A 13,133-nucleotide genomic window follows, 5' to 3' on the forward strand; every position below is an offset into this window, starting at 1 on the left:
GATCCGCTGGGGTTGGCTTTATGGTGCCTTTCCCTCCAGGCACGGGGAATACTTCATTTCCTTAGTACTAAGGATGTGTAAATGTTGTCTGTATACTGTATTTACGGTAGATACTTATGTTTATTTTGTAATATGAATGTAACTACATTGTGGGGTGCATCAGATTCTAATTCACGTGTTGTCTTAAATTAACTTTGTTGATCTTTATTGATGGTACGTCCTGCTTCCTAAAAATAGAGGAGCTCTTCGCCCTCAGTATGAGAAAGGAACAGGACTGCCAGAAGTTCACACTGGACACAAATAAGTACGGATCTATTTTGTATTTTCTTGTAGATATCTTTTTTGTAAATAATGGCAGTTTTCTTTGCATTATTTTTGCTATTATTTTGTAAGCTTGATTTTTGAAGCATTTAATAAACACCCTTGCACTAAAGTGCTAAGTGGCTCCAGTCATTTTTTCTTTGGTCATAACCCATGTGTCTAACACATGGCGGCGGCAGTGAGATGGCCAGTCGTAAAGGAGTGTGTTCAACTCGGGGAAGAGTGGGATTGAGGTTCCAAGTCAGGAACCCCCCTTGAGGCCCAGCCCCCTGATGCCTGGGAAACAGTGGAGACCTCAGAGGAAGAAGGACTTCAGCCCAGGGCCAAACTCAGACCAGAAGCAAAAAGGACCTTCAAGCGGCACCACCTCCAAACCGTCCTGGAAAATCTGTTCAAAGACTTTTTGTCTGCCCGGCAGAGGAGAGATGATGCTTTTAGAAAGGAACTCCAAGGAGATGCCTTCTTATCAACAAGGTGACAGTATTGGGAACTTTCTCCTCAGGTTCAAGAGGATGGTCCAGATGGTAATGACCAGACGAGGATTGGGCCTGCCAGCTAGTTCCACAACTAATGGGTGAAACTCTCAAAGCCTACAATGGATGAAGAAGGATCCTGACCTGAAGTAGGCGCTGCTGGCTAAATTTGATATCTCGGCAGAAGCATATCACCAATGCTTCCATTCCAGTACTTTACCACCAGGGGAATCGCCCACTGAGGTGTATCATCGCCTGAGGGGATTCAACCAGAGTAGAAGTCCAAGGAGGAGATTGGTGAGGCCATTGCTCTGGAGCAGCTGCTGCAGGTCCTTCCTCCAGGCACCAGAACATGGGTCCGAGAGCGTGAGCCAGTGGATGGGATTCACTGCGGCCTGACTTGCCCTGCAATTCCTCAATGCCCACAAGAGGCCGCCATCGCAGCTATCATTTCCAAAACGACAGAGACTCTTAACTCTCCAAGGGTCTCTCAGGGTAACTCTGTGGAATTGGGGAGTGGGAGAAACAAGGGCAAAGAACCTTTGGTAGTTGATTCTCTGACTTTTATTTGCTCCCATTGTCAGCAGCCAGATCATAAGTCCTCTGTGTATCCTCTCAAGAAGCCCAAATTGTCAGGTATGTGCTATGTTTCAAGAGAGGGAGAAATGTGATGATGGTGATAGAGACTATAATGATTGTGAGTATGATAATGGGAATCAAGCAGAACGTGAGGAGAAAGAGCCCATGTTTATAATAGTCAAAGTTAATGGAAAACCTGTTAAAGCTCTTAGTTTCTGGTAGCTCACTGTCTTTTTTTTAAGAAAAGTCACACCCTTGCCTTTGGTGTTGACTGTAGTTGTCAAACACCTTTCTATTGTATCCATGGTGATTGGAAGTCTGAGCCACTGGCAGAACTCACAACTGAGCTGGATGATCACCAGTACTTGATGAAAGTGGGGCTGCTGGAGAAACTACCAGTTGACATGATTCGGGGCAGAGATTTGCCTGTGCTACATGAGTTACTGAGGAAGGGAAATAGCCAATCACGTCCACCTGTTATTCCAGGAGTAGAGAGTGATGTTTCCTATTTTGTCCTGACTTGTGCTAAAACCAAAGCAAAGGCCAGGTTACAACCTCTGCCTGACTTGGGGCTAATCTGCACCAGGGAGAAAACAAAAGGCCTAGAAAGTCATGCCAGCAACAGCCCCTTGAGAAATACGCTGGTTCTCCTGCCTCCATTGATATTTGTACAGGTGATGTCCCCATTGAGGATGACTCAGAAGGGGTCACGGAGGACTAGAAGGGGCCTGGGAAGGTTGACCTCTCCCATCTCGATGGCTGCCAGTCAGTGAAACTGCAGAGGGTGTTTGCTGACTTCCCCCAGCTGTTCCGGCAGAGATCAGGGCTGACAAAGGTCGTAAAACATTCCATCTGGATCGGGCCCAACCAGGTTCAGCTCTCCGGCACTGTTACAGAGCATCAGAGTAACTTGTGGGAGCCTTGAAGGATGAGATTCAGACCATGCTGGAGCTGGGAGTCACTGAGCCTTCAAATAGTGAATGGAGCAGTCCGTTCATTATCATCCCCAAGAAGGCAGGCACCCTGAGGGTATGCATTGATTTCTGGAAGTTGAATGCCATTTCTTTTTTTGATAATTATCCTATGCGTTGATGACCTCCTAGAAACGATTGGACGGGCAAACTACATTACTACACCGAACCTTAGTAAAGGCCGCTGGCAGATTCCCCTGGATGGCCAATCAAAACCGCTCACTGCCTTCTGCACTCCCCTGGGTCTGTTTCAGTTCTCCGTGACGCCCTTTGGTTTTCAGGGGGCATCGGCAACATTCCAGCAGCTGACGGACCGGGCGCTCCAAGGCTGTGAGGGCTGCAGTGCGGCCTGCTTAGACGTGGTTAGGGCCCCTGAACGCCCATCACAGGGTCCTGGATGACACAGCCTAGATGTGGTTAGGGCCCCTGAACGCTCGTCACAGGGTCCCTGGGGGATATTCATGACGCCCGTCTCACCCTCAGTCTACAAAAACGTGAGTGGGCAAAAAAAATGGGGGCAACCAGATATCCTGGCTACCAGCCGGAACATGGAGAGGTTCGAGCATCGGTGGACAAAGTGGAAGTGATCCCCGACCTCACACCAAGAAGGGAAGTGAAGTCTTTCTTGGGTCTGGTAGGATGGTATCACGGGCTCATTCCCCAGTTCACCACTCTGGACCCACCTCTGACTAATCCTGCTAGGAAGCTTGTAAGCAACCCAGTGACGTGGACAAGTCAGTGTGAAAATGCTTTTCAAGCCATTAGAGCCCACATGTGCCCTTCACCTGCCCATCGGAGTCCAGACTTTGACAAATAGCTCCTTATCCAGGTGTAGGAATAGGCTTTGGAGCAGAGCTGGCACAAGGAGAACATGGAGGAGAGTGACCTGTTCTTTACCTGAACTGAAAACTCCTCCCAAGGGAAACCAGGTACCCCACCATTGAAAAGGAGTATATGCCCTTTAAGTAGGCCCTTGACAGCCTCCGGTACTACATCCTTGGCCGGGAGTCCGACATTTACACAGTCCACAGAGCGCTGACATGGATTCAGACAATGCAGGACCATAATGCCAGAGTGACACAGTGGTACCTGGAGCCCCAGCCTTTCAAATTCCGTGGCCATCATAAAACAGGGAAAGGAGACGTTACTGCAGACCACCTGCCTTGGCTGCCGAGCATCGTCGCCACAGGAGAGGAGGGTGGTAATGTGACGGAGAGCACTTGGTAAACGCATTCCTTACACGCGCACACACACACGCACACACACACACACATGTCGCCAGGCCATTCTGCTGTCATTGCTCTGGGTGTATGCCCTTCCATGTCTTCCCAGTATATTCTCTTTCTTCAGATATATAAAGAGTAAAAGAGAGGTGAAAGCAGATATCAGACTGCTGGACAATGATGCTGGAGAGATAGTAATGGGGGAGACAAAGAAATAGCTGATGAACTGAATAATTATTTTGCATCAGTCTTCTCGGTGAAAGACACTAGCAGAATGGTGGAAATTCGAGAGTGTCAGGGGCAGAAGTGTGTGAAGTTGCCATTACTAGGGAGAAGATCCTTGGGAAACTGAAAGGTCTGTATGTAGATAAATCACCTGGACCAGATGGTGTACAACCCAGGGCTCGGAAGGATGTGGCCGAAGAGAATGTGGAGGCATAGTAATAATCTTTCAAGAATCAATGCGTTCTGGCTTGGTAGTGGAGGACTGGAAAATTGCAAGTATCACTCCACTTTTCAAGAAGGGAGAGATGTAGAAGAAAGGGAAATTACAGGCCAGTTAGTCTGACCTCAGTGGTTGGGAAGCAATTAGAGTCAATTGTTAAGGATGTGGTTTCTTGAAGGTACATGATTAAGTAGGCCACAGTCAGCATGGTTAAGGGAAAATCTTGCCAGACAAATCTGGTGGAATTCTTTGAACAAGTAATGAGCTTGATAGACTATGGAGAATCAGTGGATGTTGTGTACTTGGATTTTCAGAAGGCTTTTGACAAGGTGGCACACATGAGGCTGCCTAACAAGTTAAGAGCCCATGGTATTGCAGGAAATATACCAGTATGGATAAAACATTAGCTGATTGGCTGGAGGCAAAGAGTGGGAATAAAGGGAGCCTTTTCTGGTTGGCTGCCAGTGACCAGTGGTGTTGGGACATCTTTACGTTATATGTTAATGACTTGGATGATGGAATTGATGGCTTTGCTGCCACGTTTGCAGATGGTACAAAGATAGGTGGAGGGGCAGGTAGTATCAGGGAAGCAGACAAGCTACAGAAGGATTTAGCTAGATTAGGAGAATGGCCAAAGATGTGGCAGATGGAATACAGTGTCAGGAAGTGTATGGTCATGCACTTTGGTGGAAGAAATAAAAACATAAGCTATTTTCTAAATCCAAAATCTGAGTTGCAAAGGGACTTGGGAGTCCCAGTGCAGATGCCCTAAAGGTTAATTTGCAGGTTGAGCTGGTGGTGAGGAAGGCAAATGCAATATTAGCATTCATTTCGAGAGGAGCAGAATATTTATTTATTTGTTTATTTATTTACCTGACTGTAAAGCGTGCTGCCCCACAATAAATCTAAAAGCAAGGATGCAATGTTAAGGCTTTGTAAGGCACTGGTGAGCCATCAACTGAAGTTTTGTGAGCCGTTTTAGAACCTCTTAGCTCAGAAAGGATGTGCTCACATTGGAGCGGGTTCAAAGGAGGTTGACAAGATTGATTCCAGGATTGAAAGGCTTGTCATATGAGCAGCATTTGATGGCTCTGGGCTGGTACTCAATGAAATTCAGAAGAAGAAGGGGGGGTTCTCATTGAAACCTATCGAATATTGAAACGTCTTGATGGAGTAGATGTGGAAAGGATGTTTCCTATGGTGGGGGAGTCTAAGACCCGAGGCAGCCTCAGCATAGAGGGACGTCCATTTAGAGCGGAGATAAGGAGGAATTTCTTTAGTCAGGGAGCAGTGAATCTCTTTGTTGTCATAGGTAGCTGTGAAGGCCAAGTCATTGGGTATACTTAAGGCAGAGGTTGATAGATTCTGGATTAGTCGGGGCATGAAGGGATATGGAGAAAAGGTGGAGATTGGGGCTGAGAAGGAAATGGATCTGCCATGATGAAATGGAGGAGCAGATTCAATGGGCCAAATGGCCTAATTCTGCTCCTTTACCTAATGATCTTATTGTTTTATAATGGGTCTTAAACTGAGCTGATACACTCAGGTTGGCTTTATGGTGTACACAGCAGAATATTCCATTCCTTTTGTAATGGGGTTGTATAGCTATGTATCTGTTGTTTGTATACAGTATTTAAGCTAGACACTACTGTTTATTTTGTAATATGATTATAACTGCAATGTGGGGTGCATCATATTCTAATTCTTGTGTCGTCGTAAGTTAACTTTGTGGGTAATTAAAGATGGTGTATCCTGGTGCCTAAAGAAAGGAGCTCTTCACCTTCAGTGAGGGAGAGATAGGGGCTGCCAGGAGGATACACACGAATATATCCACAGGATAGTAAATTTTAAACTTGTCCCATTCAGGCCTAAAGATTTAATCACTGTGGTGGACTTCTTACTCTAGTGGGATAATGCTTTTCCTGACAGGGGCAGTCACTCTGCTTGGCAAGGTGAGACTTGTGGCTGTGAAAGAATCTCAGGTTTTCGGGCCTCCTCTGTGGTGGTTGTAGGCCTTGACCCTGAGACTGCAGGAAGTAGCTCTGACAGCTCTGAACACCTCTCTTCTCTGCTGTCCTCAACTGATCGATGTGTTGCCTCCAGATGATATCAGACGCAATCTCTACTGTGTAGGGGAGTGGATCAGTCCAATCCTTAACCTTTCTGAGTGCCCACTCTTGTTCACCGCTGTAATCCCTCACCAGGACCGTTTGTCCAGGAGCAAAGCATTGCACCCCCTTGTTTGAGAAGCCCTCACTTTGCCTCAGCTGTTTTTCCTGCATACTCCTTCTGAGGCTGGGTTTGAGGAGATCCAAACGTGGGCTCAAGGGACAGCAAAACTCAGAACTGGGGAGTTGTCGGGTGCGGAGTGTGCTGCACTGTGATACGCAAGGAAGGAATTGGCTAGTGTCAGTGTAGTGTGTTCTGCTGACATTGCTCACAGTGCGTTCTTTAGACTCTGGACAAACCTTTCCTTCAAGCCATTTGTGGCTGGGTGATACAGTGCAGATGTAATATGTCTTATTCTGTTCATTTTCAGGAACGACTGAAACTGTTCCACAACAATCTGTCATTTGTTGTCACTGACTAAGTGCTCTGGAATGCCAGTCCTTGAGAAGTGGCTGTTCGCCACATCAACAGAGCGCAAGGCTGTAGTGAGGTCTATTGGAAACACCTCTACAAAGAAATTTTGCCCATGAACAGCCCGGCAAAGTCCACGTGAATCTTCTGCCAGGGTAATGCCAAGGATGGAGTGGTGCTGCTGTTGGCATCTTCTGGATGTGTTGGCATCCTGAACAGTGCATGGCAAACTGCTGAATCTGCCCAGAGGTCGACCATCCAGGACCTTGATGGTGATATTCTCTCTCAATTGCTGAGTGGGAACTCTCCATCTTTGAGCCAGACGTTCAGCGATCCATGAGGTTCCTGGCTGCACCGGAGTCAACAAATGCCTGAAAGCTCAAGGGTGTGAGATCCCCATGACAAGGGCACTGGGAGCATCACACAATGCTTGCAGGGAGAACCAGCCCATCAGAACTCCCCTTCCTGCTGAAGGGTATCCTCCTTCACTGGGCATTTGGGACACCAAGTCCAGAAGTATCCTGGATCACTAAAACAGAGGCAGGAACCTGTTCTGGGCCGATCTCATTCCTCCTGAGATAGGTGCATGTGACCCAGCTGCACAGGCTCCTCCGCAGACTGGGTGATGCAGGAGAGGGTACGGACGAGCAGTGATCTGAGGAGTAAGAAGGTCGGAGCATTCTTTCTCTGCTCCATTCAGATGCCCAGTTGTCAATTTGAATGGCCAGATTAATCAGGTCAGCCAGGCTGTCCTGCTCATCATGCACTGTGATCTCATGCCAGGCCCTGTGCTCTGGGCCTGTAATCGCTGGAGTTTAGAAGAATGAGTTGGGGGGGGATCTCATTGAAACCTATCAAATATTGAAAGGCCTGGGTAGAGCGGATGTGGGGAGGATGTTTCTGATGGTGGGGGAGTCTAGGATCAGAGGACTCAGCCTCAGAATTGAGGGACATCCACTGAGAACAGAGATAAGGAAAAATTTTTTAACCAGAGGGTGGTGAATCTGTGGAATTCATTGCCACAGACGGCTGTGGATGCCAAGTCATTGAGTATATAACGCTCAGCTATATTGGCTTGTATTTATCTTGGGGAAACCCCGTCCGCTGCCCACGTTGTCTCCTGGTTATGTTGGTTGCTGTACAGCTGCCACCTGATTCAGCTTCAAACATCAATCATCAGCCAGCACACAATGTACATTTTACCAATTACATAGATATTACTAGGTCTATGGGATTAGTAGAAGTTCAATACAAAAAAATGGATGGAAAAGGCGCCAGACTTATCAACATTCAATTTCTTCATGCACACGTTGGAGCTCGGGGACCTCTTCGGGACCACTCTGACCCCGTCGGCTCGCGACTCGGGACCACCCGGAGAGATCAGCCTGAGCTTTCCCCGCACGTCCGTCGTCCTCACGGTCTCCCCTCCAACTCCCCGCCAAAACCCCCTGGTTCCCAGCCATATGAGACAGCAAATCACCCCAAGAAAGGATAACATGGACACCCATTGGTTCATTTACTCTGTTATCTATATTATAATCCAAGCAAAGTGCTAGCTAGAGACTTTATCAGCATTTAACATAACAAAGAAGCCATTTTAATTAACATATGCAGTACCATAAAAGATTAACATAACAAAGAAGCCATTTTGATTAACATACGCAGTAACATAAAAGAAGAAACCCCTTACAAGTATATTTAAAACAGGGGTTGATAGGTTCTAGATTAGTCAGGTCATCAAAGGTTATGGGGAGAAGACAGAAGAATGTGGTTGAGAGGGATAATAAATCAGCCATTATGGAACGGTGAACAGACTCAATGAGCTGAGTGACCTAATGCTGCTCCTACGTCTTATGGTCTTATGCATAGGACGTGCTTGGGTAGATACCATTGTTGGGTGGATACCAACATTGTAGCTGCACTAGTTGTTGAGGATTATGCGAGCTAATTGCCAGCATATAAGAAAAGAACATTCCCGAGACACAGTGTGGATTTTGTCTGGGTCACTATACAATCAACATGAATTTCGCTGTTCGCCAGCTTCAAGAAAAAAGTATCGAGCAGAGCCGAGACCTGTACCTCACCGAACTGAAGTGTTTGATAAGGTGAACAGAGGTTCAGAACTCCCTGCCACACTGCCTTGGAAGTGTCGCTGGTTAATCTGTTCTGTACATTACGATGTTTAATTTATGCACTTTAGTTTGTTATTTATGTTTGATTCATCTGTAGATTTTATCCTTACCTTCACAAGCTACCGTGTTACGTGTACTACTGTGCTTTACACCCGGGTTTGGAGAAGCATTGCCTCGTTTCTATACACCCTATATGGTTCCGTATGTTATATGCATGTATGTAGTTAAATGACAATAAACATGGCCTGAAATGGTCACCAAGTTTCCCAAATTACAAGAATGAATGGCAATTTGATAGGTGGTAGAGGTTTACAACAGGCTCTGGGAAGGCTAAATAGAAGCAGTTCCTGTTAATAGATGACCCCAGGGCTCTCAGATCTAGTGATGAGTAAGACAAAGGTGATGCACAATTACTTCATTCAGACAAATGTTTTAACCTGAAACTCCCTGCCTGCAAGGGTGACAGATTCTAGCGCAGGAAAGAACACAAGAATACAAAGTTATTAGGGCTATAGATTGGGTAAATGCAAGCAGGCTTTTTCCACCGAGGTTGGGTGGGACTGCACTTGAGGTCATGGGTTAATAAGGGTGGTTGGTGAATAGTTTAAGGGGAACATGAGGGGGGAAACTTCTTCACTCAAAGGGGCGTGAGAATGTGGAACAAGTTGCCAGCACAAGTGGTGCAGGCAAGCTCAATTTCAATGTTTAAGAGAAGTTTGGATATGTACATGGATGGGAGGGGTATAGAGGGCTATGGTCCTGGTGCAGGTCAATGGGAGTAGGTAACCTAAATGGTACAGCACAGACCAGCTGGGCCGAAGGGCCTGTTTCTGTGGTGTACTTTTCTATGGCTCTAATAGGAGTGAATGTGGCACCTAGAACCAGCAAAGTTTCTAATGTCCAAACAGTCATGCCATGTTGTTAAAATGATTCCAAATCAGCTTATAAATAAAGACTTTTTTTTACATAACAGAAAAGTGTTTAAAATTTCAGTGCACAGACTGTTTTCTCAGATGCCAGAAGATAAAGTGTAGATAGGATTAGATGAGCACTGTTCTTTTGCCTGACATTAATCTTGATATTCCAGTGTATGTTTGGCATAGCTCAGAGTAGATTTAGCCCCTTCACTTAGTTCAGACCTGTTCAGGGTCCTCATTTCTGCCTCTATGACACAGCGCCATTGTCTTTTGTCTCAAGCATATCCTCTGCCCTTCAGGGGTCCATGAAAAATACCGTCTCGATGATGGAGTTGGTCTCTCTGCTCATCAGGTGCCCAATCCATCTCCAACGCTTCCTTATGATGATCGTAGCAATGTCCTCTTGAGGACACTGAAGGAGTAGGGTGTGGTTGGAGACTTTTCTTGGCCAGAAAATACGGAGGATCTTCCAGAGGCTCATGATGTGGAATGATGACAGCTTGACAAGGTCACTCTCTGTCATGTGTCTGACCCATACAAGTGTGTGACAGAACACAGCTCTGGTACAGCTCCACCTTGGTATTGACGCTGTACTTGCTTAATCGCCATATGTTGCTCATTGATCTGAAGATGTTTCTAGCTTTGCTGAGTCTGCACTAGATGTCATCCTTGGTCCCACCGCCCTGCCGAATGATGCTGTCCAGGTAGGTGAATCTGTCATTGTTGAGTAAGTCGACACCATATCCCTTGACAGAAGGAAGAGACTCTACATTGAGGGTCATGGTCTCATTCTTTCTCTGGCTGACTCTGAGTCCAACCTGTCCACCAAAGTTATACAGGTGTGGAGTTTTCTCTTGCATGTGCTGGTCTGTATATAATGTCATCTGCAAAGTCACAATCTTCTGAAGTAGAGAATAGGGTCCACCTCTTGCCTTTCTGCTTATCTTAGTGAAAACCAAGAGGAAGCTACCAGCCCGATGAAGGAAGCCCTGTTTATAACTCCTCAGTATTAATTATTCTCTAGATAAATTAAAGATCTTGATTGTTAAAGAGCTTCCATTTCAAACCCAGATCTATACTACAAAACATGTAAAATTAGTGTGTTTATTAATATAACTCCATTAACCCAAGGGCATCATTCATCATTCAATGTGGGCTGTGTTGTGAGATTGTTTGCAAAAAGAATGCAATATCACTAATGCACGCATTTCAATGCAGTAAGGGATGGAGAGCTGTCACCAAGAAGATTAACTTGCCTGCAGAATGGCCAGGAAATAAACATACCGAATCCCTCATTCAGAGGGAAAAATTTGGATGCAATGTCCAAATGTTGTTCAAATTTACTAGAATTCTCAGACTGGTTAATAGCATCTTCCTCCAAGCTGTTCAACTCCTTAGCACCCTGCTGCCACCCAGCACACATACAGTATACATTCCCACCCTTGAGCACATCTACACAGAGCACTGTCTCAGCAAAGCAGCATCCATTATCAAGGACCCTTATCATCCTGGTCACACTCTCTTCACACTTTTGCCATCATGAAAAAGATACAGGAGCCTCAGGACCCACAGCGCCATGTTTGGGAACCATCAGGCTCTTGAACCAGAGCATACAACTTCACTCATCCCATCACTGAACTGTTCCCCCTGAATCGGACTCACTTTCAAGGACCCTTCACCTCATGTTCTCAATCCTTATTGCTTATTTATTTAATATTATTATTTTTATTTTTTATTTTTCTTTCTTTTTCTTTGCATGGTTTTTTTTTGTTCATTTTTTGTTGTCCACCCTGTTGATTCTCATTAATTTCATTGTTTCTTGTACTTTCTGTGATTGCTCACAAAAGAGGAATTTCAGGGTTATATATGATAACATATGTACTTTGATAATAAACTTACTGCAAGTTATAACCGATAGGTTCTTGATTGGTAAGGGCATCAAAAGTTATGGGGAGAAGACAGGAGAATGGAATTGAGAAGGATAACAAATCAGGTATGGTGGAATGGTGAAGCAGTTTCAATGGGTCAAGTAGTCTAATTTGCTCTTATGTCTTATGTTACGTGGAGAAAGCAGGAGACTTCAAATCAAGGTTTCTCATCAATTGTGACAATTGGATTTCTCTTACAACAACCAATCAACTGATAAGTATATACAAAGGCCAATTATTGCCTCCTTGTATGGTGCCAAAACATTTGCAAATGGATTACCAAGATCAGAGAACAACTGCCAAGTAATATTAATATTTTTGAACAGGTTTTCTAAAATGGTCATTTATTTCAATCAGTCTCTGTTAGACTTTTATTCATAGTAAAATCATGAAACCATACAAATAAGCAACAGGACTCAACCATTTTCCTTTAAAAATTCCTTATTTATTGTTACTAATTCATGAATCTATAATTTCTGCACATGAGAGAATATTAGAACAATATCACCAATTTGGGCACACGTTCCCAAAAAGGTTCGCCACCCTTGACCTAGAGACTGCTTAGGAGCATTTAAAAAAGATGCGTCAGTGAGGGAGTGGGAAGGTTTTAAACAAATCCCAAAAAGGGCGAAGAAAACAGTCATACATTTAATAGGAAATAAAATACATTAATGGGAATTTTTTAATTCATTCACCTTCATTCAGTTTAAATTCTGGAATTCCCACCGCAAAAACAGGATTGTAGATTCAAGAAGTTAATACATTTCCTCAAGTATCACGAAGTATTTTAGATCATAAATGACAGCCTTGCCAATAAGATCTCAGAAATCTTTGGGAACAAGATTTACAGACCTCAATTTCTGAAGAAACTTGGAATGAGATTTTTAAATTGGTTAATATTTCATCGTTATGAGCTCATCATTCTCTTCTACAATTTAAAGTGGTTCATAGGGCTTATATGACCGAGGATAAATTATCTCATTTTTATAGGGATGTATCTCCCTACTGTGATAGATGTAACAATGGAGAAGCTTCACTTATTCATATGTTTTGGACATGCCCAAGTCTTGGAAAATATTGGAAGGAGGTATTCCAAACTTTTTCTGTACTCTTTAAAGTAAATTTTAAGTCTAATCCTTTGACTGCCCTATTTGGTATTGTTGGAAGGTACACCTTCTTGTTAATGCAAATACCTAATCAGTCAATGATGTGGCAGCAATGAAGACATGGCCAAGTGGTTCAGTTATTCAGATCAAACATCAGTGTGGGGAAGGAATGTGCTCTCAGTGGATTTTATTGTTGGTGCTAGATGGGGTGGTTTGAGTATCTCAGAAACAGCTGATCTCCTGGGATTTTCATGCACAACAGTCTCAATAATTCACAGAGAATGGTGCAAAAAACAAAAATAAACATTCAGACTGGGACACTTTTGTGGATGTAAATGCCTTGTTAATGAGAGTGGTCTGAGAATGGCCATACTGTTTCAATTGAAGAGGAAGGCAATAGGAACTCTAATAACCACGTTACAACAGTGTGGTGGAAGGTGTACCGACTGGCTGCAATA

This window comes from Mobula birostris, chromosome 31 (genome assembly GCF_030028105.1).
Source record: "Mobula birostris isolate sMobBir1 chromosome 31, sMobBir1.hap1, whole genome shotgun sequence".
Lineage (NCBI taxonomy): Eukaryota > Metazoa > Chordata > Chondrichthyes > Myliobatiformes > Myliobatidae > Mobula > Mobula birostris.